Source organism: Lathyrus oleraceus, chromosome 5 (genome assembly GCF_024323335.1).
Source record: "Lathyrus oleraceus cultivar Zhongwan6 chromosome 5, CAAS_Psat_ZW6_1.0, whole genome shotgun sequence".
Classification (NCBI taxonomy): domain Eukaryota; kingdom Viridiplantae; phylum Streptophyta; class Magnoliopsida; order Fabales; family Fabaceae; genus Lathyrus; species Lathyrus oleraceus.
Window position 1 is genome coordinate 488912950 of NC_066583.1, and position 25854 is coordinate 488938803.

Here is a 25854-nt window from a genome sequence, read left to right on the forward strand (position 1 = left end):
CCATTTCGGCTAAATTCAAGTCCATTTAATTTTAATACAATCCAATTTGACCATGATCCATGTTAATACCCATCAAGTCCTTTTTCATTTTTTATATCCATTTAAACCATTTCATTGTTTTAACCAATTATCCAACACTTTTCCTATTCATTTAGAAAATCCATTCATAAACCAATCCAAGTTCTTTCTTATTTACTAATCTAAATATCCCTTTATCCATTTTAAACCATATCCAATTAGGAAACAATTATCCATTTTTCATAATCTATTTCGCTAACTCCATTTCCATAATCAATTTCCATCGAACCATGCAAGAAGTCGCCAATAGCATTCATTCATAACATTCATTTCATCCATAATTGTACAACCAAATTCCAAACATTGCCATATTACATACATTCCAAAACCATTATCAAAATTCTACAAGCAAATTCAAATAACCATTCTTACTAATGACAATAGCATTACATATTCATTATATTTTATCCTAATTCTTCAAATTACACTGAAACAGTACCATGGGGATTAAGTCAATGCCATCCCAACCGTTACATAATGCAATCCTTGATATGTTATCCAAACAGTGGTTTACATGAGCCAAGGAATTGAAAAAAGGGAAAGCATAAGCTGCCAGTGCTGCCGAGAGAACCGCAAGCTGCCACAGGATAAGCTGAAAGCTCTCTGTCCGGAATGCCGACCACCTCAATAACAGAGCTTCAGAACTGAGCTAAACGCCGCAATTCCGACAACCTGCTAGCCAACCAACATGCATCAAGCCAAGAGCATAATTAATCCAACAGAAAAATAATGCATGTGACCGAAATGAAATGCAAACAAAGAACCTAACCAGGTCAACATTGCAATACACACTGGCAAAACCATCCCACCAGCCAACGCATCCTATCTGTGCGGGCCATGAACCTAAGGTCGTAGTCGTGTCGCAGAATGACAGCGATTACCTGCTGGTTGCAGACCTGCTATGCCGTTAGTCTCGATCATTAATCGGGCCTTCAAACACCATCATGATCCTTGAATCAATTGCATGAGCGCCAAGCTGCCTGCGAGCCAACAGTACAGGGTGTCAATAGTTGGCAATGTGCAACAAGGCAAGGGAGATATCAATAATCATTTTGAGTAATCCTCAATGCTAAGAAAATCCTGCAATACAGCATCCAATACAACAAGCCTTGTTACAGGCCAAAAGCAGGAGTCAAGAAGTAATTGGCTTACTATAAAATGTACTCTGGAGCTTGTGGTTGAAGATACCGATACAGCCAACCCCCCAATGATGTTGTTCATGTCTTCTCCGGATTCGCACCACTTAGCCTTCGTCTTGTCCAGCATGCCATTCGACCTGGATGGCGTCCTGTTGAAGAAAGTTTGAAACTGCTACGTCTGCTTTTGCTGAAAAGCTTACAACTGAGTCACCTTACGAGAATCCTTTGCGAGTAATCAGCAATTGGAACCGAGACTGAATTGCTCCGAGCCCTGCCATCATATGGGAACACGATGCTTGCAGCAAGGCCATCTCAACCCGAATGCAACCGGCAATGAGGCTTCAAAGCCTAACCTTTGTAATCCTTGGCTTGACCGCTGTAGTGCAAAGCGGACGATGTGCAATACCAATTCCATGACAGCATGTGTCCTGCGAAATTCAAATCAACAATCATCCAAATGACAGTCCAATTCAAATCAGTGATTATTCAAGCAACAAACCAGTTCTTGAATATAAGCTAGTTTGATTCAATACGGATATCCACAGTTATATCAAAGAATGAAGGAAAATGCAATTAGAAAATTGGGACTTGTGGTAAATCTCACGTGAACTTAGTTCATGATTTAAGACTCACCTTCACTTAATGCCAGCTGGATGGTGCAGATTGAATCATTTCAGATTTAATTCTCCGATTTGCCCCTTAGATCCTGCTATATAAGCTGCAATCATTGCCAATCATTGGTTTCAGAAAATTTTCCCTCTCATTCCAAAATCGTTTTTGCCCTCAATCCTTCAACCTCTAACAAACTTTTCCAGCTTCTTCTTCCACCTGTAACAAACCTTCAACCACCGTGAATCGGTCCAAGAACTCTTCTTCAATCATCACTCTCAACCTGCATCTTCCAGTTTCCATCTTCTATTCCGCATCTTCACCACCATTCCACCCTTACCAAAGCTCTGAGACAAAGCCATCAAAGCTCCACGTTGAAGCTTTGATTGGTCGAGCTAGAATTCACTCTACCTCAGTCTCTGCAACCAAAACACAGAAAACGCAGGGAGAAGAAGAGATCAGAACAGAACCGCGAGTAGAGAAAAAGAAGAATTCGTAACAGAGGCAGAGAAGAGGACGAAAAATCAATCAAGAATCCGGCGAAAGATCCGATGCCTGCACCGTACGGTAAGCTTTCAATCCACCTTCGATGTCGCTTCTACCTTCGCTTATTCATACCATAGCAGATCGAGTCGTATTTGCGATGTGAACTTGTGAATCCGAAATTGATAAAGGAAGTGAATCGCATTCTCCATTCCGAATCGAACAACACCGACGCAAAGCCCTCTCAAAAGAGCTCAAGAAGAAGGATCGCGCGAAAATCTGAGCAGAGATACGCGATACCTGTTTGTGAATTGTCCGATTCAACATCCACATTTGGATTTATCGTTTAAACGGGTGAAGCAAGAAGGTAGCTCCGACGATGGTTTTGAGCTGCGAATTGGTGTCGCTTCGTTTGATGCACCACGATGTGGAGAATGGAAAGCCTTGCATGTCCATAGACGGAGATATCGCCGATGTTTCAGCACTGAGGTTTGGGATTCCCTGTGTCGTCCTTGTTCCGCCGTTTTCACCGCCGTTCGTCGCCGATTCCACCGTCGGCACGCTGAACCTTTTGCGTGTGAGGATAATTGGTATCGGTATCCCTCTCCAGAGTATCACGCGTGGACGGTGGGCCTCTAGGCCTGTTCATTTCCCCCTTGAAGCCTCCACCGCCGGAAGCTTCGAAGCTCGAAGAACATCATCGCTCACACGCTTCCAATTCACTCCAACATTGCGAGAAGAGGGAGAGAGGCGCTCAGAAGTTGTGCTCGCGTTCGTCATCATCGTCGCCACCTCCGTCGTCATCTTCGCCAGGTAATTCTTAATCCTTATGCTTACGTTTCGATTCCTTTGCCATGACGATGTATGGAATTTTGGACGAGGTTATTGATTACCGTTGCATAATCGGCTGTGAGCTTTAAGAACAATCTCCATATGAGACTTGAGAACCTTTCTGCTTGTGAATAAGCGCGTCCGAATAAGCGCTTTTGGGTTTATTTGTCACTTTTTTTTGTTATTTGGTTTCAATAGATACAGTGTATGTGATGGTTATGGACCAAGCAACATGGCAAGGCTTTTCCTATCCGTACCCCCCTCCGATTGGGCTTGTTGAACCCAAGGCCCATTCTAGAAGTTTAGGTGATTAATTAGTGAAATTGATTAGATTAGTTTAATTTTAGGATTAAGAGTTGATTAGAAGATATTAGAAGCTGATTAGAAATTTTAGTTAATGATTAGAAATATTATTAGAAACTAATTTCAGAATTTTATCATTTCAATTATTTGCAATTAGATGATTAGAAATGGGGATTTTAGGATTAAGTACTTAGGATGTTAGGTAATTGGTTTTTTTAGGATTTTAATAAGGCATTAAAATTTGGTTAGAATCTAATTAGAATATGTTAGATAATTTTTTAGAATATTAAATCTAGCTTAGACTTTAATTGACTTTTGATTAGAATTTTGTAAATAGAATTTTAATTCAAAATTAATCCCTAACTGTGAAATGACTATTCTACCCCTAGGCTTAGAAATAATTCAATTTTGCATGCTCCCTTAATTTTAGGACATGTTAGTATTTGATTAAATGAGCTTCATGTGGAGTTTGAGCTTCTGTTTTGGATTTTTTATCCTTTTTGACCCTAGGCTTCGACCTAGTGGTTTGGACTTATCATTTGAATTGTGATTTCAGGTTCAAGAATACATCTCCATGAGTGATGATGCTCCTTCATTTGAGCTTAACCATTTGTTGTTGTTGGCTAACCATTGTGTTGTTTTGTAGGCTTTGAGAACAAATTCACTTGTGCTTGTGCCTTGCTCATTGTCTGATGATGCTTTGTCTGTCTGTTTAATATTGACTGTTGGTTGTTTGTCTATACAGTAACTGATTGTTTTAGATTTTTTCACAGGTACCTAAGTGGCTTTGAGTTCATTTTGAACTTTGCTTTGCTAGCTTGTGGTTGCTTACCACTGAGGTATAATCTTCTGACTTCATGTAGTCTGGAGACCCGGCCTGTTATTTGGCCGGGCAAACTGTCTGAAGTCCTCCTTAAGAGGCAATGCTTGTGTGTGTTTATATTTGTCCTAAGCAGGAAAAGTCCTCACTTGAGGCAATTGGTGGATCAAAGAGATAAGTAGCCTATCTCCCACTATTCTGTGAGTCTTCTCCTTGCTCCCATTACATGGTTGTAGCATTGAGATCCAAACCCAAGATCTATAGAGTCTAATATTGGGGAAAGAGTTCCATCTTTCTGAACTCCCCCACATTCTTATATTTACATGCTCTCTCGGACTTGAGATAGAAGCAATGAGGCACACCCCTCATCACCTTTCATCTGGCTTCACCTTAGCCCCTCAATGGCAAGGTTAAGAGCTAACCTGACCCCGATACAGAGGCTTGTTTGTTGAGGTTGATATGACCCCTCGACTAAAGCCTAACCCTGATGTTTAAGCCCCTTGTTGGTGTGTTTATTTCATGCTGTATATGTTTGTGTGGTGTGATTGTATCCCCTAGGTTTGCTAGACTCCGCGTAGTCTCGTTTGCATGTCAATTAAGGTAGCACGGTTCCTTCGTATAGGACTTCCTTTCTTGCTTGAGCTTTCCTAAAACACAAACAAACATTATCCCCTCTTAAGGATATGTCAACTCCTTCTACTACAGGTGAGTAAGTCTCCAAAGGTCGAGCATCAGGTAGATTGCGTAGTGACGTTATCCATCTAAAAAAACACAAACCAACAGGAATAGTTTAGCCGAACTACGGCAACTCTGATTCTCATGTCCAGATGAGATACGTAGGCACGAGATGCGATGTCTTGTCGAGTTTGACTAACAACTAACACTAATTCTTTTCTCTCGCCCTCGTTGCGATTGAGACCTTCCCCTTCTCTTGCCCTAGTTGCAATCGAGACCCTTCTTCTTCCTGTGTTGGTGTTAGGAGGTGGATGTAAGCCCAGCGATTGGCATTCCACATCCTGTGTCTTGTTGTGTGCTTGGAAGCTGATGTAAGTCCATCGAGTGGCGTTCGGGTTCCAGTGTGTGTTCTGGTTCGGATGCTGATGTAAGCCCAGTGATTGGCATTCAGGCTCCACGTTTGCCTCCTTGTGTGTGTTTTGGTTCGGATGCTGATGTAAGCCCATTGATTGGCATTCAGGCTCCACGTTTGCCTTTGCCTGTGTTTGTTTGTGTGCGTGTTAGCCGAGCTACGAATGCTCTGATTCTCCTTCGTCCAAGGAGATACGTATGCATATGATGCGACATCCTAGCGAGCATGTGTCGTTTCCCCGGTCCGAACTACTTAGACTCTGATGTCTATGCTTGATAGACTAAGTAGGCCCAGGATGCGATATCCTGCCGAGTCAGTCTCGTTTGTTTTCTTGTTTCTCTTTCAGCCAGTATCTGTGTGTTTGTGAGCAGTGTTCTAGCAACCATTTTCCCCCTATTGTGCGTGGATCCCGTCGAGTACGACGGATGCGTAGGGGTGCTAATACCTTCCCTTCGCATAACCGACTCCCGATCCCATTCTCTTTGGTCGCGAGACCATGCTTTTTCCAGGTTTACTCTGAGCGTTTCCTTTCCCTCTTTTGGGATAAATAACGCACGGTGGCGGCTCTGTTGTTTCTTGTTTTCCCGCCGGTTTTTCGCGTAATGCGACAGCTGGCGACTCTGCTGGGGACCCTAGAGAAGTTGACCTGTGCTGGTCCTTCTTCCCTAAGCGAGTCTCTCCTAGCGCTCTCTAGGATTAGGTTTGGTTGCTGTATGCTGTTATTTATTGCATTCATTTCATTTATTGTTTGCATTCAATGTGTGCATTAATGTATTCATTCATTTCATCTGCTGTGCTGGCTGTGTGTTCTCTGATTTGGGGTGGGTGATACTCGAGGTAAAAGGCCCAATACCCAGGCTATGAGTGCAATCTAGGAAACCTAGGAATAGAGTGATTCATGGGAAGCGGGTGGTATGGCGCCACTTAGCGGAACATCGATATCACGAGCAGTTCAGACTCTGATGGGGTATTATCGGTGCATACATCTGGTGTGCACATGATGATATTCTTGAAAGGGTTGTTTATCCTGCGTTTCTCTCGACCTTACCCTGGCCTAGATGACACCCGTGAGTGGGAGGGAATGATTATTACAGGTACAGTTGCTGACTGGTTGGTGACTTGTTGGTGACTCTTGGTACTGATGGCGACCATGAATTGCAGACGTTTGTTTCTGGGACGCCAGAGTTCTGTCCGTGGTTTATCAGCGGGTTCCGTTTATTTCGGAGCCCCGGGTTGAGTTGAGAGTACTTGTTCAGAGGATCCGTTTGTCATCTGTTCAGTGGATGTTCCTGTGATGATAGTGATGTAATCTCCAGTTCCGTTTATTTCGGAACTCCCCAAGTCGGATTTATGGTGACTCAGTTGACTGTGACTGGTTCAGAGAATGGGTCTTCAGATGACTTGGTGGCGCAGTGACCTGCATTCATGCATTTGCATCGGTCTCATTTCACATTCATCTGCATTCAACTCATGTCTGTCCGTACTCAGGGTCCATTATTTTTAATTGAAACTCAGGTTGAGAGACATCCAGATGTCATTGTTGATAAAATTTTATCTGTCTCGATGAAACCGGAATCAAAGGACAGAATATTCCTAGTACGGACAGACATTGCATGTGTGAGTCATACTAACCCATTTGCTGTTTTGTAGGTTTCAGTACTCAACCGGTGCGCATAGCTTGTCTGTTCAGATAACCTGCTAAGGGTCTACCAAATCCAAGCTGATGGATCTTCCCAACGCCGACATCCTTGAGCTGAAAGAGATGGTGAGGGACTTGTTCAGTGTGGTACAAGGGCTTGCCTTGGGGCAGAAAGCCATGGCCGAGAGATTGGAAAGGATTGAGAAGTGGCTGATAGTGGAGAAAGTTCAGGGGAAATCTCTGTCATCCGAAGTGAACAAACCCACTGGTACTACAGCAAAGAAACTCTCTGGCAGTGGTCCTTTCAAGAAGGAGTTTGAACCAGTTGGTGTGCCAGCGAAGAGGGAACGCCGTCAGAATCGCTATCATCCTTATGCTGCCACTGTAACCATTCCTGTTGGTAATCCACCTGCTCAACGGCAACAACCACCACCTCAACCAAAGGCACCGAGAGCTAAAAGCCAGGTGAAGAAGAAGAAAGAGGATCATCAGTTTGAGGAGCCACCGGTGACTTATGCCCTCCTGTTCCAGAGGTTGATGGATCTTGGTTTAATCCGGCCAAGGATATTGATTCCCATAGAACGGCAGAACAGGCCTCCAAACTATGATGAGAATGCTAGTTGTGTGTTTCATTCTGAGATGCCCGGACATAGCATTGAGGGCTGTAGAGCTTTTAAGCATGCCGTCCAGGACATGGTGGACTCCAAGACCATTAACTTGGCCCGGATCATGAAGGGGGATGTCAACCCCGTACCCAGGCAGGGTCCTGTAAAAGTGAAGATGGTGAAGAAAGCCAGAAAGGGGATGGAGGTGACTGAGAAGGATCAGCTAAAAGTCCCAATGGATGTGGTCCCAAAACTTCTGATGCAGGATAGCGCCGTCCCTGCTATTGATAATACTTGTGCAACCGTCACCACAGAGGGATGTATGCTGACAGGAGATACGACCCAAAGGATGAAGGAAGTAGAACTGGACAATGAAAAAGAAACACCCAGCCAAGTAATCGAAACCGTCAAGGCGGAGAGTGCTCTTGTTGCTGGGAAAGAGAAGAAGCTGTCCATTTCTTCTTACAAGCAAGCTCTAGAGGTGGTGAAGAACCAAGAGGCCCAAGGCTGGGGAAGAATCATCGACATTGTGGTAAAGGCAGACATGTTCGGGATTGGTTATCCGGATCAAGAGTCGTCTAGACCGAACAGAGGACGTCGCTCACCGTATATCTTCGTCAGTGCAGGAATGTTGGATCCTGGTCATGCCCGTTCAGTGGATGAAGACGTTGACAGCAACCGCGAGCTTGAGGCGTGGATAAAGTCGTGCGTACCAGACAACTGGAAGGCTTCCAACAGCATCACTGTCACTCATCCAGAAGTGTAGTATTTCTGTTTTTCAATTCTTGTTTGCATGAAAGCCATACGTTTTGCCCGAAACATATTGGTCCATTGTAAGGGCCACCTTATGTGTTTCATTTTGCAACATTTTGCATCAATGATAAATGGATGTTTTTGTAGTTAAAAGCGGTATTCCCTGTTTTTCATTTATTTTTGCAGTTTCAAAAACAAATAAAAATGGCAATGTTTTTCTTTTGTTTTTCCTTTTGAGATTGGTCTCACCTCACCGGTGATTATTCTCCGGATCTCATCGATAACAATTCGGTTACACCTCTGTATGACTTCGACACTCCGATCTATCATGCCGAAGAAGAAGGCGAAGAAGATTGTGATCGGCTGGAAATAGCCAGGTTGTTGAAACAAGAGGAGAAGGTGATTCAACCACACGAGGAGCGAGTCAAGATGGTAATCCCAAGTACCGCCGAGGTCAGAAGGGAAATGAAAGTCGAGGCCGCTTCAGAGGCAAGTCAAGAACAGAATGGTAGCCCTATTGAAAGAGCAGGTTGATATCTTCACCTGGTTGCATCAAGGTACACCAGGGTGGAATACCCATGTCGTGGGGCACGAGCTACCATCGAGAGAAGACTATCCTCTAGTGAAGAAGGAGGTCGGTGCCACGGATCAAAGGTCTGCGGTGACTTTGTTTCATGATATGATTCATCGTGAAAGCGAATGCCATGTTGAGGACATGATGACAAAGTCCCAAGCAGAAGAGGGGCACCAGGTGGACTTGATCAAGTTGTTTGACAGGTAGAGATAACTCATACTGTTGAGTTCGAAGTCACGCACCTATGGAGTGCTGTCCGGCAAGCTGCCGAGGCATGTTGCGAATGAAAGAGGAATCGAGGTCGATCCTGCAAAAAAAAAAAGGGAAAAAAGAAAACGAAAAATAATACAAGAAACGCCTGAACCGAAGACAAGAGAACAAGAGAGAAATCAAATGGTCAGGTGGAATGATGACTGCCAAGGGGCATGGAAAGAAAAAATGAGTAGCAGGAACCTCTGATTCTGATGCCTTCCTTGGAAGAAACAACTGTTAATCTAGTACTTGACAGCCTTTAAGGGGTCTATGAGGCGTATTGGGTCAGCATGACGAGTCTTGTCGAAAAGAGCATGCAATTTACCTAAGCAAAAAGTTTATCGACTGTGAAACAATACACTCACTGTTCGAAAAAACTTGAAGTACTTTGGCATAGGCTGCTCGTCGATTGAGACAGTATATGCTGATTCATACCACTTTGTGGATGTCCAAAATGGATCTGGTCAAGTATGTGCTTGAGAAGTCAGCATGGACCGGACGGGTTGCGAGAGGGCAAATGGCGTCAACTGAATACGATATTCGGTATACCTCCCAGAAAGCAATCAAGAGGAGGTATTGTATGGTTATCTCGCCCAACAACCCATCAATGATTCTCAACCAAGGAAGTTTGAAGTCCCTGATGAGGACATCTCGAGGTACTCAAATCGAAAGATTGAGAGTGACCGATCCCGGAGGAGGGGCCTGACCCTGAATCCGAACGGATTCTGATGTCTGATGGGGAGAGTTTAAAGTGAATGAGCTAGTGCTTCCCCGATAACAGTTGAAACCACCAACGATGGTGGCTGAGTACGAAGTTGGTATCCTGAGTGTCGTACTTCGATACGTACATCTACCGGGGCAACACCTTCCTCATTCAGTATGGGATGGAAGTGATATTGCCTGCTGGAGGCTAGATCTCATTGTGGAGAGTCCAGATGGATGAGAAGTTAGAAAAGGGTGAGTGGATGAGGACTTGGTATGACACGTTGAGCCTGACCGATGAGAAAAGGGCTGACGGTTACTTGTCATGGGGCAGTTGTACCCCGTAAATGAAGCATGTTGTTAACCAAGAAGTGCGACCTCGTGCGTGGCATGCGAGAGATGTGGTGTTGAAAAGGATCCTTCCTCCTCGAGACGATCGTGGGGCAAGTGGATAAACAGTTATGAATGTCCATTCGTGGTCGAAAAGGTTTTCTCAGACCAGGCCATGTTGTTAATGACCACGAATGACGACGATTTTCCATCCCCTGAGCGCGGACGTAGTTAAAAGATACTTCGGGGAAAAATTGACCCGCTGGACAAAAAGAATAAGAGAGTCCAGGCAAAAAAGGGCATCCCGGCGAACCAAGAAAAAAGAGAAAAGGTTCGGGCAAAAGTTAGGGATAATAAAAGAAAAGAACTGTATACCCGGCAAGTCGAAAACCCCACAAGGGCGACTTGGGCAAAAAAGGGTATCCCGGTGGACTGAAACTCGAAAGGGCGGTCCAGCCAAAAGAGGGACTGAAACGAACAACTGCGTCCAGCATGATCGTTTGTGCTTTGGTTAAGACATCTCAGCTAATCGCCGACAGAGATCGATTGGAAGCGTTTTGTTCAGAAGGCCGAAAGTGCGGAACGTCTTGAGGACATATGGGGTGTAACCGAGTTGGAACCCGATGAGATCACGGTTTCACATTGCCATTAGGGTAGATTTTTTTTTTCCTTTTGTGCGCAATCACCTCTTTCCAGGGTTTGCTTCCTGTGTGTTGCTCGGTTTTGAGCTATCTTTTTCAGTCAATAAAATACGTGTTCAGTCAAATAGTTTTGTTTTTGTTTTCATTACCGCTTTGATTACGAAAACATCCGTTCGTTTTGATAAAGAATATTTGCATTTTGAAACATAGAGGTCCCTTCCGATGCATGCTTATAAGATTGAAATCTGGAAATCTTATTCGGAAGTTTGAGTGACCAAGATGTTGAAGTGTTGGCACGCCTGGGGCACGCTTTTATCTAACAATCTCTTGTGCAGGTGCCGTTAGATATCTTCATTCGCTGGCAAGTAGTGATATGAACCCTTTTGGCAAAAGAAATCCCCACAGAGTCCAACCAGGGGCAAGGGATAGACGAACAATGAAAGGACGGTGAAGGATTACGACGACGATCCTGGAAAGTTAACCAAGAAGACTCTTCAAAGTCTGAGGACCGGGAAGTTTGTATGGATCCCAGGAATTTGATCTTCGTGGGGTGAATCAGAAAAGTCTAGACGATTCTGGAAGTTCTCAAAAATGGAAAGCTGACATTGTGGGTGGACGATGGATGCCGCTGTTCGACGACTCGACAGGTGGCCCGTGTCCGATAGGCCGTATATCCCTAGTGGGTTTGAGAGTGGAATCTCCCTAGCAGATTCGAGATCGGTGCCTCCTCAGCAAGCCTGAAGGTTACCATATCCCCAGCGGAGTTGTGACTGTTTCCCAAGTCTGAAGCTGTCTTCCCAGTAGAGTTTGTGTTGATGGTTTTCCTTCAGCGAGGTCCCCAAGCGGATCGGGTTTGGGGAAGATCATCCCCGGTAGAGATAAGCATGGGTTGCCCCCCCTAGCAGGGTGATCTCCAAGCAGTTCGGGTTCGATGGAGGTCCTCCCCAGCAGAGGTTTGTCTTCCCCCAGCAAGGTGGAAATTGACGTGGCAAGGAGATCCTCAGCACAGTTCCTGGAGTTCCCCAGTGTTGTCTCTGAAGGGGACGTGTGTTTATGCATCCATCATTTAGATAAGCATAGCATAGTGCATCATTAGTGCATAGCATTTCCATGACCATGGGGCATTGTGTAAAACAAAAAAAAAAAAAAACTCATGCATCAACATTACAAACATGTCCATTAGCCCTAGGCCGTGGTGACCAGCCGAGATTGGGTTGTTGGAAAGAGTTTAGCATCGCTTGGATCGATTTCAGAATTGGGTTCCCCAGTAGGGTTGAGAGAGGTGTTTTCCCAACAAGTGACCCCGCAAGTGAGGGGGTATCCCCATCATTGTTACTCCCTAATTGGTAGCATCTTGCCAGCTTGGATCTTTTTCCTTAGCAGATGTGGGTGTGTCTGATCTCTCCATGTAGAGTCTACCCCTTAAGCAGAAAAGTGTCTACCATTTCTTTCTGCGCTCCCCATCGAGTTAGATCCTCGTGGATGACGGTTGTTTCCGTTCCCTCCCTCACGGGATGGGTTTTCCCTAGTGAGTTCTTTCCTCATTAGGATGTCTTGGTTCAGTTTGCCTTTTTGGATCGATCCTGAATTGGCTTCCTTGTGGCTGTCTCCTGTTTTTCCCTGGGGCATAAATGAATAGTTGCTCACTAACCGGCACTCATTCATCTTATCCTCAGCGGAATTTGTGGGCCTCTACCTACGAACCGGTAGCTGTAAGTCCTATCGTCGTGGTTTTCTACCTACGAGCCGGTAGTTGTAAAATCCCACTTTCACCCTCTAGCAGAGGTAACCTTTGTGGTTCATTCTGTCGGTTGGCCTCTACCTACGAACCGGTAGTTGTAAGTCCTATCGTCGTGGTTTTCTACCTACAAGCCGGAAGTTGTAAAATCCCACTTTCATCCCCTAGCAGAGGTAGTCTTTGTGGTTTTCTACCTACTAGCTGGTAGTTGTAAAATCCCACTTTCATCTCCTTGGTGGAGTTAACCCTGTGTGCTCATCCTATCGATGACTGGTTACTTTTCTGTGGTTTTCTGCCTACAAACCGGTAGATGTAATCCCCTCTTCGCAGTTATCAGTTTTCAGTTTGTGGTATTGATATTCTTTTCCCCTGGATACTTACCTTGATCAAGCAGTATTGTCCCCAGCGGGTTTCTCACTTCCTTTTGGATATTTGCTCCGAGTTAGCAACTCTGTCCTCTTTTGATTGGTCATCTTTGCATACCTATTCCTGGTACCCCGATGCCTTTCTTTTCGGTCGTTTATCCATTTAACAACCTGCAATCCGGTTATGGGTAATCTGCCATGCGAGTGTATTATCTACGTTTCGATGGCTATAGATAATATATCTCATGCACTCTCTGGTCAGTCTTTTGATTGTCTTCTCCAGCAGAGTAAGATTCGTATTCCTTGTGGAATCGAATTTCCATCCTTTAACAAGTTTGCTTTCGCTCTCTTCAGGATGATGTCGGTTGATTTATCCATTTAACAACCAACCCGGTTATGGATAATCTTCCATGCGAGTCTATTATCTACGTTTTGACGGCTATAGATAATACGTCTCATGCGCTCTTGGGTCGAAGTCGTCCTCCCCAGTCGAGTAAGATTCGTATTCCTTGTGGAATCGAATGTCCATCCTTTAACAAGACTGCTTTTCTAGCCCTCTTCAGGATGTTGAGTGTTTTTGAACACAAACCAATTCACGCTTTGGTCGGTCACCCGTTTCATACCTACAACCCGGTATCCTTGGTGTTCCTTCCTGTTTGCTCGCTGTCGTGACCTTGATCCCCAGTGAGATCCCCTGCAAGTGTGTAGCCTTGCCTTGACATGTGTAGATGTCGTCCTGTCAGCACCCGCGTGTGTTGTTTCTTTGGTACCGGTAAACACCATCTTTCGGTGCTTTCCCAGTCATGCGTAGTGCCTGGTCTGCCTTTGATGTCTGTAAACATCCTCTTTCGATGTTCGTAACGTCGTCTTGCTTCCCTAGTGAAGAAGTTCCTCCTCTCCGTTGGTGTCGATAAACGTCGAGTTTTTCCTAGTCGTCCGATGACGTCTAGCTGCTTATCCCTCACAGATCATTCATTAATGACTGTTGATTCCCCTCAGAGTTTCCTCCTCTCCGTTGGTGTCGATAAACGTCGAGTTTTTCCTATGCGTCCTATGACGTCTAGTTGTACCTTTCCCCAAGTGGAATTACCTCCCCGTTGGTTTCGATAAACGTTGTGTTTTTCTCATTCGTCCGATGACGTCTGATTGTATACCCTATTCCCAGTCATTCATTAATGTCTGGTTGATTCCCAGCCAGAATTCCCAGTAGACGTCCTATTCGGTTTCAGGTTGTGGTGCCTTTCCCTCGTGAAGTGGCTTTCTCCTTCTCCCTTTCGTCCTATGACGTCTGGTTGAGTCTCCCTTTCGTCCTATGACGTCTGGTTGAGTTTCCTCCTTCTCCGTTGGTGTCGATAAACGTTGAGTCTCCCTTTCGTCCTATGACGTCTGGTTGAGTTTCCTCCTTCTCCGTTGGTGTCGATAAACGTCGAGCTTCTCCCTTTCGTCCTATGACGTCTGGTCGAGTCTTCCCATTCATCCTATGATGTCTGGTTACCTCTCCGTTGGTCTTGGTAAACGTTGAGTTTTTCCCCATTTCGTCCGCTGACGTATGGTTGTATCTCTCTTCCCATTCATCCGATGATGTCTGGTTACCTCTCCGTTGGTCTTGGTAAACGTTGAGTTTTTCCCCATTTCGTCCGCTGACGTATGGTTGTATCCTTTCCTGGTTATCCCCAGTAGAGTTGATTTACCTCTCCGTTGGTCTTGGTAAACGTTGAGTTTTTCCTAGTTGTCCGCTGGCATCTAGTTGAGATTTCTGATCCCAATCATCGTGTGTCGATGTCTGGATGTGGTTGTGCTTTTGAAGAGAAGATAGAAAAGGAAAAAACAACAGAAAAATTTCCCAGCAGTGTGCAAATTTCTACGGTACTTGGTATTCAATCCCTGTTTACCCTGAAAGTCTGACAGCCGTTGCTCTCATCCATTCGGGTTCCCAGCTGATTGAATAGGGGCAGCTGTAGCACCTCAAATTTGCACCTCCCATTTGTACATTCATTTCATTTTTTAGGTCATTAACATTGCCTTAGCATTGCATAGCATATTGCATTTTATCAGGCAAGACTGATCAGAAGAAGTCATCTGTGCAAGAGAGGAAGGGTTTTTCTATGAGATAAAGGCTCTGCGGGTGTTCTAGAGAGCTTACCTGATCCAAGGTTCATTTTGATGCAATTTGGCCAAGTGTTGAAGGCTCAAAGTCCACAGTGCATGACCAAGTCATCTGAGGCCCATAAAAGTCAACTGTAAGTCAATTGAGGGCTAGGAAGTGGAGAGATGGTTTGAGACGCTTCCTTCATGTCCCAAAGAAGGTCATTTGTCATTACAAACACTTATCTGGTTAGAAATCATTTTGTTCTTTTCTCGAATTAATCTTGGAAATTCAAGTTGAGTTGGATGATCCTAGTTGATTACTGGAAAGTTGATTTGGTTGTGGAAATTTAATCATGATTGCATTGAGCCCATTCGTCTCCTTTTTGTTAAGTCCATAAGTTTGGTCCATTAACCATTTTCCGAATAATTCCATTTTCATCATCCATATCTAAATCCATAATTCATTTGTTCATATCCAATTATCCATTTCGGCTAAATTCAAGTCCATTTAATTTTAATACAATCCAATTTGACCATGATCCATGTTAATACCCATCAAGTCCTTTTTCATTTTTTATATCCATTTAAACCATTTCATTGTTTTAACCAATTATCCAACACTTTTCCTATTCATTTAGAAAATCCATTCATAAACCAATCCAAGTTCTTTCTTATTTACTAATCCAAATATCCCTTTATCCATTTTAAACCATATCCAATTAGGAAACAATTATCCATTTTTCATAATCTATTTCGCTAACTCCATTTCCATAATCAATTTCCATCGAACCATGCAAGAAGTCGCCAATAGCATTCATTCATAACATTCATTTCATCCATAATTGTACAACCAAATTCCAAACATTGCCATATTACATACATTCCAAAACCATTATCAAAATTCTACAAGCAAATTCAAATAACCATTCTTACTAATGACAATAGCATTACATATTCATTATATTTTATCCTAATTCTTCAAATTACACTGAAACAGTACCATGGGGATTAAGTCAATGCCATCCCAACCGTTACATAATGCAATCCTTGATATGTTATCCAAACAGTGGTTTACATGAGCCAAGGAATTGAAAAAAGGGAAAGCATAAGCTGCCAGTGCTGCCGAGAAAACCGCAAGCTGCCACAGGATAAGCTGAAAGCTCTCTGTCCGGAATGCCGACCACCTCAATAACAGAGCTTCAGAACTGAGCTAAACGCCGCAATTCCGACAACCTGCTAGCCAACCAACATGCATCAAGCCAAGAGCATAATTAATCCAACAGAAAAATAATGCATGTGACCGAAATGAAATGCAAACAAAGAACCTAACCAGGTCAGCATTGCAATACACACTGGCAAAACCATCCCACCAGCCAACGCATCCTATCTGTGCGGGCCATGAACCTAAGGTCGTAGTCGTGTCGCAGAATGACAGCGATTACCTGCTGGTTGCAGACCTGCTATGCCGTTAGTCTCGATCATTAATCGGGCCTTCAAACACCATCATGATCCTTGAATCAATTGCATGAGCGCCAAGCTGCCTGCGAGCCAACAGTACAGGGTGTCAATAGTTGGCAATGTGCAACAAGGCAAGGGAGATATCAATAATCATTTTGAGTAATCCTCAATGCTAAGAAAATCCTGCAATACAGCATCCAATACAACAAGCCTTGTTACAGGCCAAAAGCAGGAGTCAAGAAGTAATTGGCTTACTATAAAATGTACTCTGGAGCTTGTGGTTGAAGATACCGATACAGCCAACCCCCCAATGATGTTGTTCATGTCTTCTCCGGATTCGCACCACTTAGCCTTCGTCTTGTCCAGCATGCCATTCGACCTGGATGGCGTCCTGTTGAAGAAAGTTTGAAACTGCTACGTCTGCTTTTGCTGAAAAGCTTACAACTGAGTCACCTTACGAGAATCCTTTGCGAGTAATCAGCAATTGGAACCGAGACTGAATTGCTCCGAGCCCTGCCATCATATGGGAACACGATGCTTGCAGCAAGGCCATCTCAACCCGAATGCAACCGGCAATGAGGCTTCAAAGCCTAACCTTTGTAATCCTTGGCTTGACCGCTGTAGTGCAAAGCGGACGATGTGCAATACCAATTCCATGACAGCATGTGTCCTGCGAAATTCAAATCAACAATCATCCAAATGACAGTCCAATTCAAATCAGTGATTATTCAAGCAACAAACCAGTTCTTGAATATAAGCTAGTTTGATTCAATACGGATATCCACAGTTATATCAAAGAATGAAGGAAAATGCAATTAGAAAATTGGGACTTGTGGTAAATCTCACGTGAACTTAGTTCATGATTTAAGACTCACCTTCACTTAATGCCAGCTGGATGGTGCAGATTGAATCATTTCAGATTTAATTCTCCGATTTGCCCCTTAGATCCTGCTATATAAGCTGCAATCATTGCCAATCATTGGTTTCAGAAAATTTTCCCTCTCATTCCAAAATCATTTTTGCCCTCAATCCTTCAACCTCTAACAAACTTTTCCAGCTTCTTCTTCCACCTGTAACAAACCTTCAACCACCGTGAATCGGTCCAAGAACTCTTCTTCAATCATCACTCTCAACCTGCATCTTCCAGTTTCCATCTTCTATTCCGCATCTTCACCACCATTCCACCCTTACCAAAGCTCTGAGACAAAGCCATCAAAGCTCCACGTTGAAGCTTTGATTGGTCGAGCTAGAATTCACTCTACCTCAGTCTCTGCAACCAAAACACAGAAAACGCAGGGAGAAGAAGAGATCAGAACAGAACCGCGAGTAGAGAAAAAGAAGAATTCGTAACAGAGGCAGAGAAGAGGACGAAAAATCAATCAAGAATCCGGCGAAAGATCCGATGCCTGCACCGTACGGTAAGCTTTCAATCCACCTTCGATGTCGCTTCTACCTTCGCTTATTCATACCATAGCAGATCGAGTCGTATTTGCGATGTGAACTTGTGAATCCGAAATTGATAAAGGAAGTGAATCGCATTCTCCATTCCGAATCGAACAACACCGACGCAAAGCCCTCTCAAAAGAGCTCAAGAAGAAGGATCGCGCGAAAATCTGAGCAGAGATACGCGATACCTGTTTGTGAATTGTCCGATTCAACATCCACATTTGGATTTATCGTTTAAACGGGTGAAGCAAGAAGGTAGCTCCGACGATGGTTTTGAGCTGCGAATTGGTGTCGCTTCGTTTGATGCACCACGATGTGGAGAATGGAAAGCCTTGCATGTCCATAGACGGAGATATCGCCGATGTTTCAGCACTGAGGTTTGGGATTCCCTGTGTCGTCCTTGTTCCGCCGTTTTCACCGCCGTTCGTCGCCGATTCCACCGTCGGCACGCTGAACCTTTTGCGTGTGAGGATAATTGGTATCGGTATCCCTCTCCAGAGTATCACGCGTGGACGGTGGGCCTCTAGGCCTGTTCATTTCCCCCTTGAAGCCTCCACCGCCGGAAGCTTCGAAGCTCGAAGAACATCATCGCTCACACGCTTCCAATTCACTCCAACATTGCGAGAAGAGGGAGAGAGGCGCTCAGAAGTTGTGCTCGCGTTCGTCATCATCGTCGCCACCTCCGTCGTCATCTTCGCCAGGTAATTCTTAATCCTTATGCTTACGTTTCGATTCCTTTGCCATGACGATGTATGGAATTTTGGACGAGGTTATTGATTACCGTTGCATAATCGGCTGTGAGCTTTAAGAACAATCTCCATATGAGACTTGAGAACCTTTCTGCTTGTGAATAAGCGCGTCCGAATAAGCGCTTTTGGGTTTATTTGTCACTTTTTTTTGTTATTTGGTTTCAATAGATACAGTGTATGTGATGGTTATGGACCAAGCAACATGGCAAGGCTTTTCCTATCCGTACCCCCCTCCGATTGGGCTTGTTGAACCCAAGGCCCATTCTAGAAGTTTAGGTGATTAATTAGTGAAATTGATTAGATTAGTTTAATTTTAGGATTAAGAGTTGATTAGAAGATATTAGAAGCTGATTAGAAATTTTAGTTAATGATTAGAAATATTATTAGAAACTAATTTCAGAATTTTATCATTTCAATTATTTGCAATTAGATGATTAGAAATGGGGATTTTAGGATTAAGTACTTAGGATGTTAGGTAATTGGTTTTTTTAGGATTTTAATAAGGCATTAAAATTTGGTTAGAATCTAATTAGAATATGTTAGATAATTTTTTAGAATATTAAATCTAGCTTAGACTTTAATTGACTTTTGATTAGAATTTTGTAAATAGAATTTTAATTCAAAATTAATCCCTAACTGTGAAATGACTATTCTACCCCTAGGCTTAGAAATAATTCAATTTTGCATGCTCCCTTAATTTTAGGACATGTTAGTATTTGATTAAATGAGCTTCATGTGGAGTTTGAGCTTCTGTTTTGGATTTTTTATCCTCTTTTGACCCTAGGCTTCGACCTAGTGGTTTGGACTTATCATTTGAATTGTGATTTCAGGTTCAAGAATACATCTCCATGAGTGATGATGCTCCTTCATTTGAGCTTAACCATTTGTTGTTGTTGGCTAACCATTGTGTTGTTTTGTAGGCTTTGAGAACAAATTCACTTGTGCTTGTGCCTTGCTCATTGTCTGATGATGCTTTGTCTGTCTGTTTAATATTGACTGTTGGTTGTTTGTCTATACAGTAACTGATTGTTTTAGATTTTTTCACAGGTACCTAAGTGGCTTTGAGTTCATTTTGAACTTTGCTTTGCTAGCTTGTGGTTGCTTACCACTGAGGTATAATCTTCTGACTTCATGTAGTCTGGAGACCCGGCCTGTTATTTGGCCGGGCAAACTGTCTGAAGTCCTCCTTAAGAGGCAATGCTTGTGTGTGTTTATATTTGTCCTAAGCAGGAAAAGTCCTCACTTGAGGCAATTGGTGGATCAAAGAGATAAGTAGCCTATCTCCCACTATTCTGTGAGTCTTCTCCTTGCTCCCATTACATGGTTGTAGCATTGAGATCCAAACCCAAGATCTATAGAGTCTAATATTGGGGAAAGAGTTCCATCTTTCTGAACTCCCCCACATTCTTATATTTACATGCTCTCTCGGACTTGAGATAGAAGCAATGAGGCACACCCCTCATCACCTTTCATCTGGCTTCACCTTAGCCCCTCAATGGCAAGGTTAAGAGCTAACCTGACCCCGATACAGAGGCTTGTTTGTTGAGGTTGATATGACCCCTCGACTAAAGCCTAACCCTGATGTTTAAGCCCCTTGTTGGTGTGTTTATTTCATGCTGTATATGTTTGTGTGGTGTGATTGTATCCCCTAGGTTTGCTAGACTCCGCGTAGTCTCGTTTGCATGTCAATTAAGGTAGCACGGTTCCTTCGTATAGGACTTCCTTTCTTGCTTGAGCTTTCCTAAAACACAAACAAACATTATCCCCTCTTAAGGATATGTCAACTCCTTCTACTACAGGTGAGTAAGTCTCCAAAGGTCGAGCATCAGGTAGATTGCGTAGTGACGTTATCCATCTAAAAAAACACAAACCAACAGGAATAGTTTAGCCGAACTACGGCAACTCTGATTCTCATGTCCAGATGAGATACGTAGGCACGAGATGCGATGTCTTGTCGAGTTTGACTAACAACTAACACTAATTCTTTTCTCTCGCCCTCGTTGCGATTGAGACCTTCCCCTTCTCTTGCCCTAGTTGCAATCGAGACCCTTCTTCTTCCTGTGTTGGTGTTAGGAGGTGGATGTAAGCCCAGCGATTGGCATTCCACATCCTGTGTCTTGTTGTGTGCTTGGAAGCTGATGTAAGTCCATCGAGTGGCGTTCGGGTTCCAGTGTGTGTTCTGGTTCGGATGCTGATGTAAGCCCAGTGATTGGCATTCAGGCTCCACGTTTGCCTCCTTGTGTGTGTTTTGGTTCGGATGCTGATGTAAGCCCATTGATTGGCATTCAGGCTCCACGTTTGCCTTTGCCTGTGTTTGTTTGTGTGCGTGTTAGCCGAGCTACGAATGCTCTGATTCTCCTTCGTCCAAGGAGATACGTATGCATATGATGCGACATCCTAGCGAGCATGTGTCGTTTCCCCGGTCCGAACTACTTAGACTCTGATGTCTATGCTTGATAGACTAAGTAGGCCCAGGATGCGATATCCTGCCGAGTCAGTCTCGTTTGTTTTCTTGTTTCTCTTTCAGCCAGTATCTGTGTGTTTGTGAGCAGTGTTCTAGCAACCATTTTCCTCCTATTGTGCGTGGATCCCGTCGAGTACGACGGATGCGTAGGGGTGCTAATACCTTCCCTTCGCATAACCGACTCCCGATCCCATTCTCTTTGGTCGCGAGACCATGCTTTTTCCAGGTTTACTCTGAGCGTTTCCTTTCCCTCTTTTGGGATAAATAACGCACGGTGGCGGCTCTGTTGTTTCTTGTTTTCCCGCCGGTTTTTCGCGTAATGCGACAATTAGCACCCCTCACGTCCGTCGTACTCGACGGGATCCACGCTCAAAAGAATAGGAAAAGGTTGCTAATAAACTGCTCAAAGAAATTTCACAAACTAGAATAAACAGGTGAAAGAAGATGGAGGAAGTGGACTCGGCAGGATGTCGCATCCTGGGCCTACGTAGTTTATCAGAAACAAACATAAGAGTCAACGTAGTTTGGGGAAATGGGATATGCTCGCTAGGACATCGCATCATATGCCTACGTATCTTCTCTATCCAGAGGAAGAATCAGAGCATTCGTAGCTCGGCTAACGCACGCCGAAACAAAACACCAAAAAGAGACGTTGAGACGTCAAAAGAAACACTCAAAAGGAAACAAAATGCCAATACATGGACTTACATCCGACCCCTAACAACAACAAACAAAAGGAAACAGAATGCCAATACATGGACTTACATCCGACTCCTAATAACAACAAACAAACAGGAAGCAGAATGTCAATACATGGACTTAGATCTGACTCCAAATAATAGCACACGCTAACTGTAACACCCCAAAATTTGCCCTCCTCACTCATGCATTCATTTAGCATTTCATATTGCATTTCATCATGTCAATCAGAATTAGATCCAAAAAAAAAAAAAAAAAAACGAAAAAAAACGAAAAAAAAAAAAAAAAATTTACAAAAAAAAAAAAAAGAAAATAATAAAAAAATTTAATTAATTAATTAATTAATTAAATAAATAATTAAATAAATAAAATATAATAAAAATTTTTGGACTTGGGTCTCTCTCATTTGAGCCCACAAAACCATGAAATTCAGTCTATAAATACCAAGGCTTCACTTGAGAGAACACAGAACAAAGGGGGATTTTGAAGAGAAGCAAAATACTCTGAGGTTTCCTTGGAACAAAACCCTGAGGAAAAAGATAGTGAGAGAAGACCTAACGGAGTTCAGAGCAGCCTCCAAACCCCGAAGGGAACTCAACTACACAGAATCACCTCTGCCTCACATAAACCCTGAAGATTGTTTTGTAAACCTCACGGGTGCAACTCAATTTCAATCAAGCTCTCCAATCAGGGCTCACATGACTTTTGCAGGGATAACTTGCGTGGTTTCCCACTTTATTTGTGGGATAACCCCTGGAGGTTCATTCCGATTACCTGTACTGACTCACTTTTCTTTGATGGCATTAGCTTGGAAGGATCTCAGGGTTTCCCATTCCTCTAATTGCTGTTACTTCGGATCTTTATCCGCGTGGTACTTTTACATTTTTCCCGCATTTTACTGCTTTCCTAGCTGGAAGACCTCGATAAGAGGCAACGTTTGAGCCCCTTGGTGGCATTTTACTTTGAGATACATGTTTTGTGTTTTGTATTCATATCCCTGCAGGTAGCGCGGTTCCTTCATCAAGGACTGCCCTTTTTTCCCTCGAGCATCCCAAACCATAAAACCCAAAGCAACACGCTAACTCCTTCTACTACAGGCGAGTAAGTCTCCAAAGGTCGAGCATCCGGTAGATTGCGTAGTAACGTCGTTCGTCCAAAACCCAATCCATAACCCCGTAGTTAGCCGAACTACGTTTTGCTCTGATTCTCAGGCCAGATGAGATACGTAGGCATAAGACGCAATGTCTTAGCGAGCACACACCCCCCAACCCGTAGGTCAGCCGAGCTACGAAGACTCTGATTCTCATATTCAGATGAGATACATATGCAGTGGATGCGACATCCGCGCGAGTCATTTTCATTTAACCCTTTTTTTTTTGGTAAACAGAACAAGATAAACCCACACCCTTTAGACAAGAACTACAAAAGTGGATCCCGTAGAGTACTACGGATGCGTAGGGGTGCTAATACCTTCCCTTCGCATAACCGACTCCCGAACCCAAGATTTGGTTGCGAGACCCCGTCTTGTCCTTTCCTTTTTCAGGTTTACTTCGAGCGTTTCCTTTCCCTCCTTTGGGATGAATAACGCACGGTGGCGACTCTTCTGTCATTTTCTTTCGCCGGTTGTTTTTTTTCGCACTGTATTTTTCAGGTTGCGACAGCTGGCGACTCTGCTGGGGAACAAGAAGTTGACCTCTTGCTGGTCCATCTTCCCTAAGCGAGTCCCTCCTAGCTTTTGTAGTTTGTTTATTGGGTGTTCATGCTTTTGTACGGTTATTTATTTACCTGCTTTACATTATTGCATTGTGTACATATCATTGCTTTATCTGTTGGCTGGCTATGGCTGCTTGGTGATCTTTGTGAGATGAGTTCTATACCCGAACTCGAGTGCACTTAGGATAGGAGAATGGCATAGTCCTGTCGACTTGTGTGGAGTTATTCCTTAGCGGGTTGACTTGCAAGCCCATTCACTTGGTGGAGGTCATGTTGAGATCAATAATGTCACATAAGTAAGTTGTGGTTAGACATTACTTGTTCCAATATAGACCTTAGAAGCCGAGGACCTTAGTTTACCAAACCCATCTTGGCCTATTCGTAGGACGTAGTGCGAAAGTCGTTCAAGTGTAAGATTTGATACGATTGTTACGCGATACTACACTCATAAGAGTCTCTCTTGAGAATATTGTTGGAATACGAGTAGTCGTTCCTCTGATAATATCCGAAAGATGGGATTATGACTATGGGAACCTTTTGTAGAACATGTTTGGCAGGTTTAAACCTTAGTACACTCCTTTTGGGTGGTTCTTAACCTAAACTCCATGCTCGTGACTTGCAACAAACCCTTGATTCATGGTTAATCCGATCAGGTATCCTTAATATCAATGGAACTCGGGTGTTGATAAGATGTAAACCATAATCCACCAAAATGGGTGGTTGATATTAAGGATAACATGATCCATCCCATGACCTTTGTTTGGTGTGCTCTTAATTTCTCTCCAGACAGTGCAACCTGACAAATGTTCAAGCAGATACATCAATTCTGATTGACAGGCCTTTGCATTGCATAACATCATCTGCATATTTGCATCCAACATCTCATGCTTATTCATTTGCAGGGTATTCCCTTTCAAAACGGGGGTGCCTTAAAACTGAACAAGCAGTGCATCGCATACCTTGCATATTAACCCTTGTCTGTTTTGCAGGTGTCACCGCAGTGTCTAATGTTTGTTCCCTGTATCAGGCAGTTATTGGTCCCAAGCGAGTCCACAGGTACCCGACAAAGGAAAATCGTCCACAACTAGCGATGGACCAAGTACTGAAAGAGCTGGCTGATATGCGTGAAAGGATGGATCAGTTCATGACATTGATGACTGGTATGGCAGCAGGCCAAGAAAAGCCGATGGAATTGGTTGAGCAACCGAGGCCCAATCCAGATTTGGAGATACCAAATGCTGAGGGAAACCCTGGTAACCCTGGGAACACTGATAACCCTGTGAACACTGGTAACGCGGGTAACGTAAATGCTGATGGAAACCCGGGTAATGTTGGCAACACAGGGAATGTTGGAAATGATATTGGCGGAAGGTACAATGTGAATCAAGGAATTCAGATTAACGGGCACCCCGTTACTGAAGATTATCAGTGTGATCAATTTTCTTTGCACGACGAGGCCCTCGAGACCACTTGCCGTATGGATGAGCTTGCTGAGAAGCTCAAATTTTTGGAGTCTCAAAATTCCTTAGGCTTTGATGTCACAAATCTTGGTCTGGTTCAGGGAGTAAGGATTCCTCACAAGTTCAAACCCCCTACTTTTGAGAAATACAACGGGGCTTCTTGCCCACACACTCATCTCCAATCTTATCTGGGAAGGTTGGGAGCTCACACGGAAGATGAAAAGCTGTGGATGTACTATTTTGAAGACAGTCTAACTGGAGCTTCTCGTGAATGGTATTCTCATTTGTCTCGTACTACCATCAAGAGCTGGAAAGACTTGGCAGAGGCTTTTATCAAGCAATATCAATACAACTTGGACATGGCTCCAAATCGGACCTTGTTGCAAGGTATGTCTCAGACTGCCAAGGAAACCTTTAGAGAGTATGCTCAACGCTGGAGACAGATTGTTGCGTCCGTCCAACCCCCTATGTCTGAAAGGGAGATGGCGGACATGTTCATGAACACTCTTCAAGGCAATTATATTGAGAGATTGGCTGCTTGCCCGTCAATCAGCTTTGCAGAGATAGTAATTGCTGGAGAAAGAATCGAGAGTCTATTGAAGATGGGCCGAATTCAAGACAATAGTGGTCCCAAGAGACCGTTTGCTGGTAACGGTCAGCGAAGAAAAGAAGGCGAGACAAGCGTTGTGTACGCCGGCAGAGGCAGGGGTAGAGGACGCCCTAATTATTACCAAGATCAAGTGGCCGCAGTCACTATTCCAACACCTATTCCTCAACCGCAATATCATCCGAAACAACAACCCAGGTACAACAATCAAGGAGGTAATC

At 43.8% G+C, this 25854-nt stretch overlaps 2 long non-coding RNA genes across 6 annotated transcripts; both read right to left on the minus strand.

Annotated features, from left to right (window-relative positions):
- Positions 1–318: 318 nt before the first annotated feature.
- Positions 319–2398, minus strand: LOC127085641 (uncharacterized). Of its 3 annotated transcripts, none has more exons than XR_007789230.1 (4): positions 1851–2398; positions 1231–1645; positions 871–1058; positions 319–750 (listed from the first exon to the last, which is right to left on the minus strand). It is a non-coding gene; the product is annotated as an uncharacterized LOC127085641 (long non-coding RNA). The 3 variants fall into 3 exon arrangements; XR_007789229.1 differs by having other exon boundaries at positions 848–1058; XR_007789231.1 differs by having other exon boundaries at positions 960–1058; positions 1851–2397.
- Positions 2399–15838: 13440 nt separating this feature from the next.
- On the minus strand, positions 15839–17918 carry LOC127085642 (uncharacterized). Of its 3 annotated transcripts, none has more exons than XR_007789234.1 (4): positions 17371–17918; positions 16751–17165; positions 16480–16578; positions 15839–16270 (listed from the first exon to the last, which is right to left on the minus strand). It is a non-coding gene; the product is annotated as an uncharacterized LOC127085642 (long non-coding RNA). The 3 variants fall into 3 exon arrangements; XR_007789233.1 differs by having other exon boundaries at positions 16391–16578; XR_007789232.1 differs by having other exon boundaries at positions 16368–16578.
- Positions 17919–25854: the final 7936 nt, after the last annotated feature.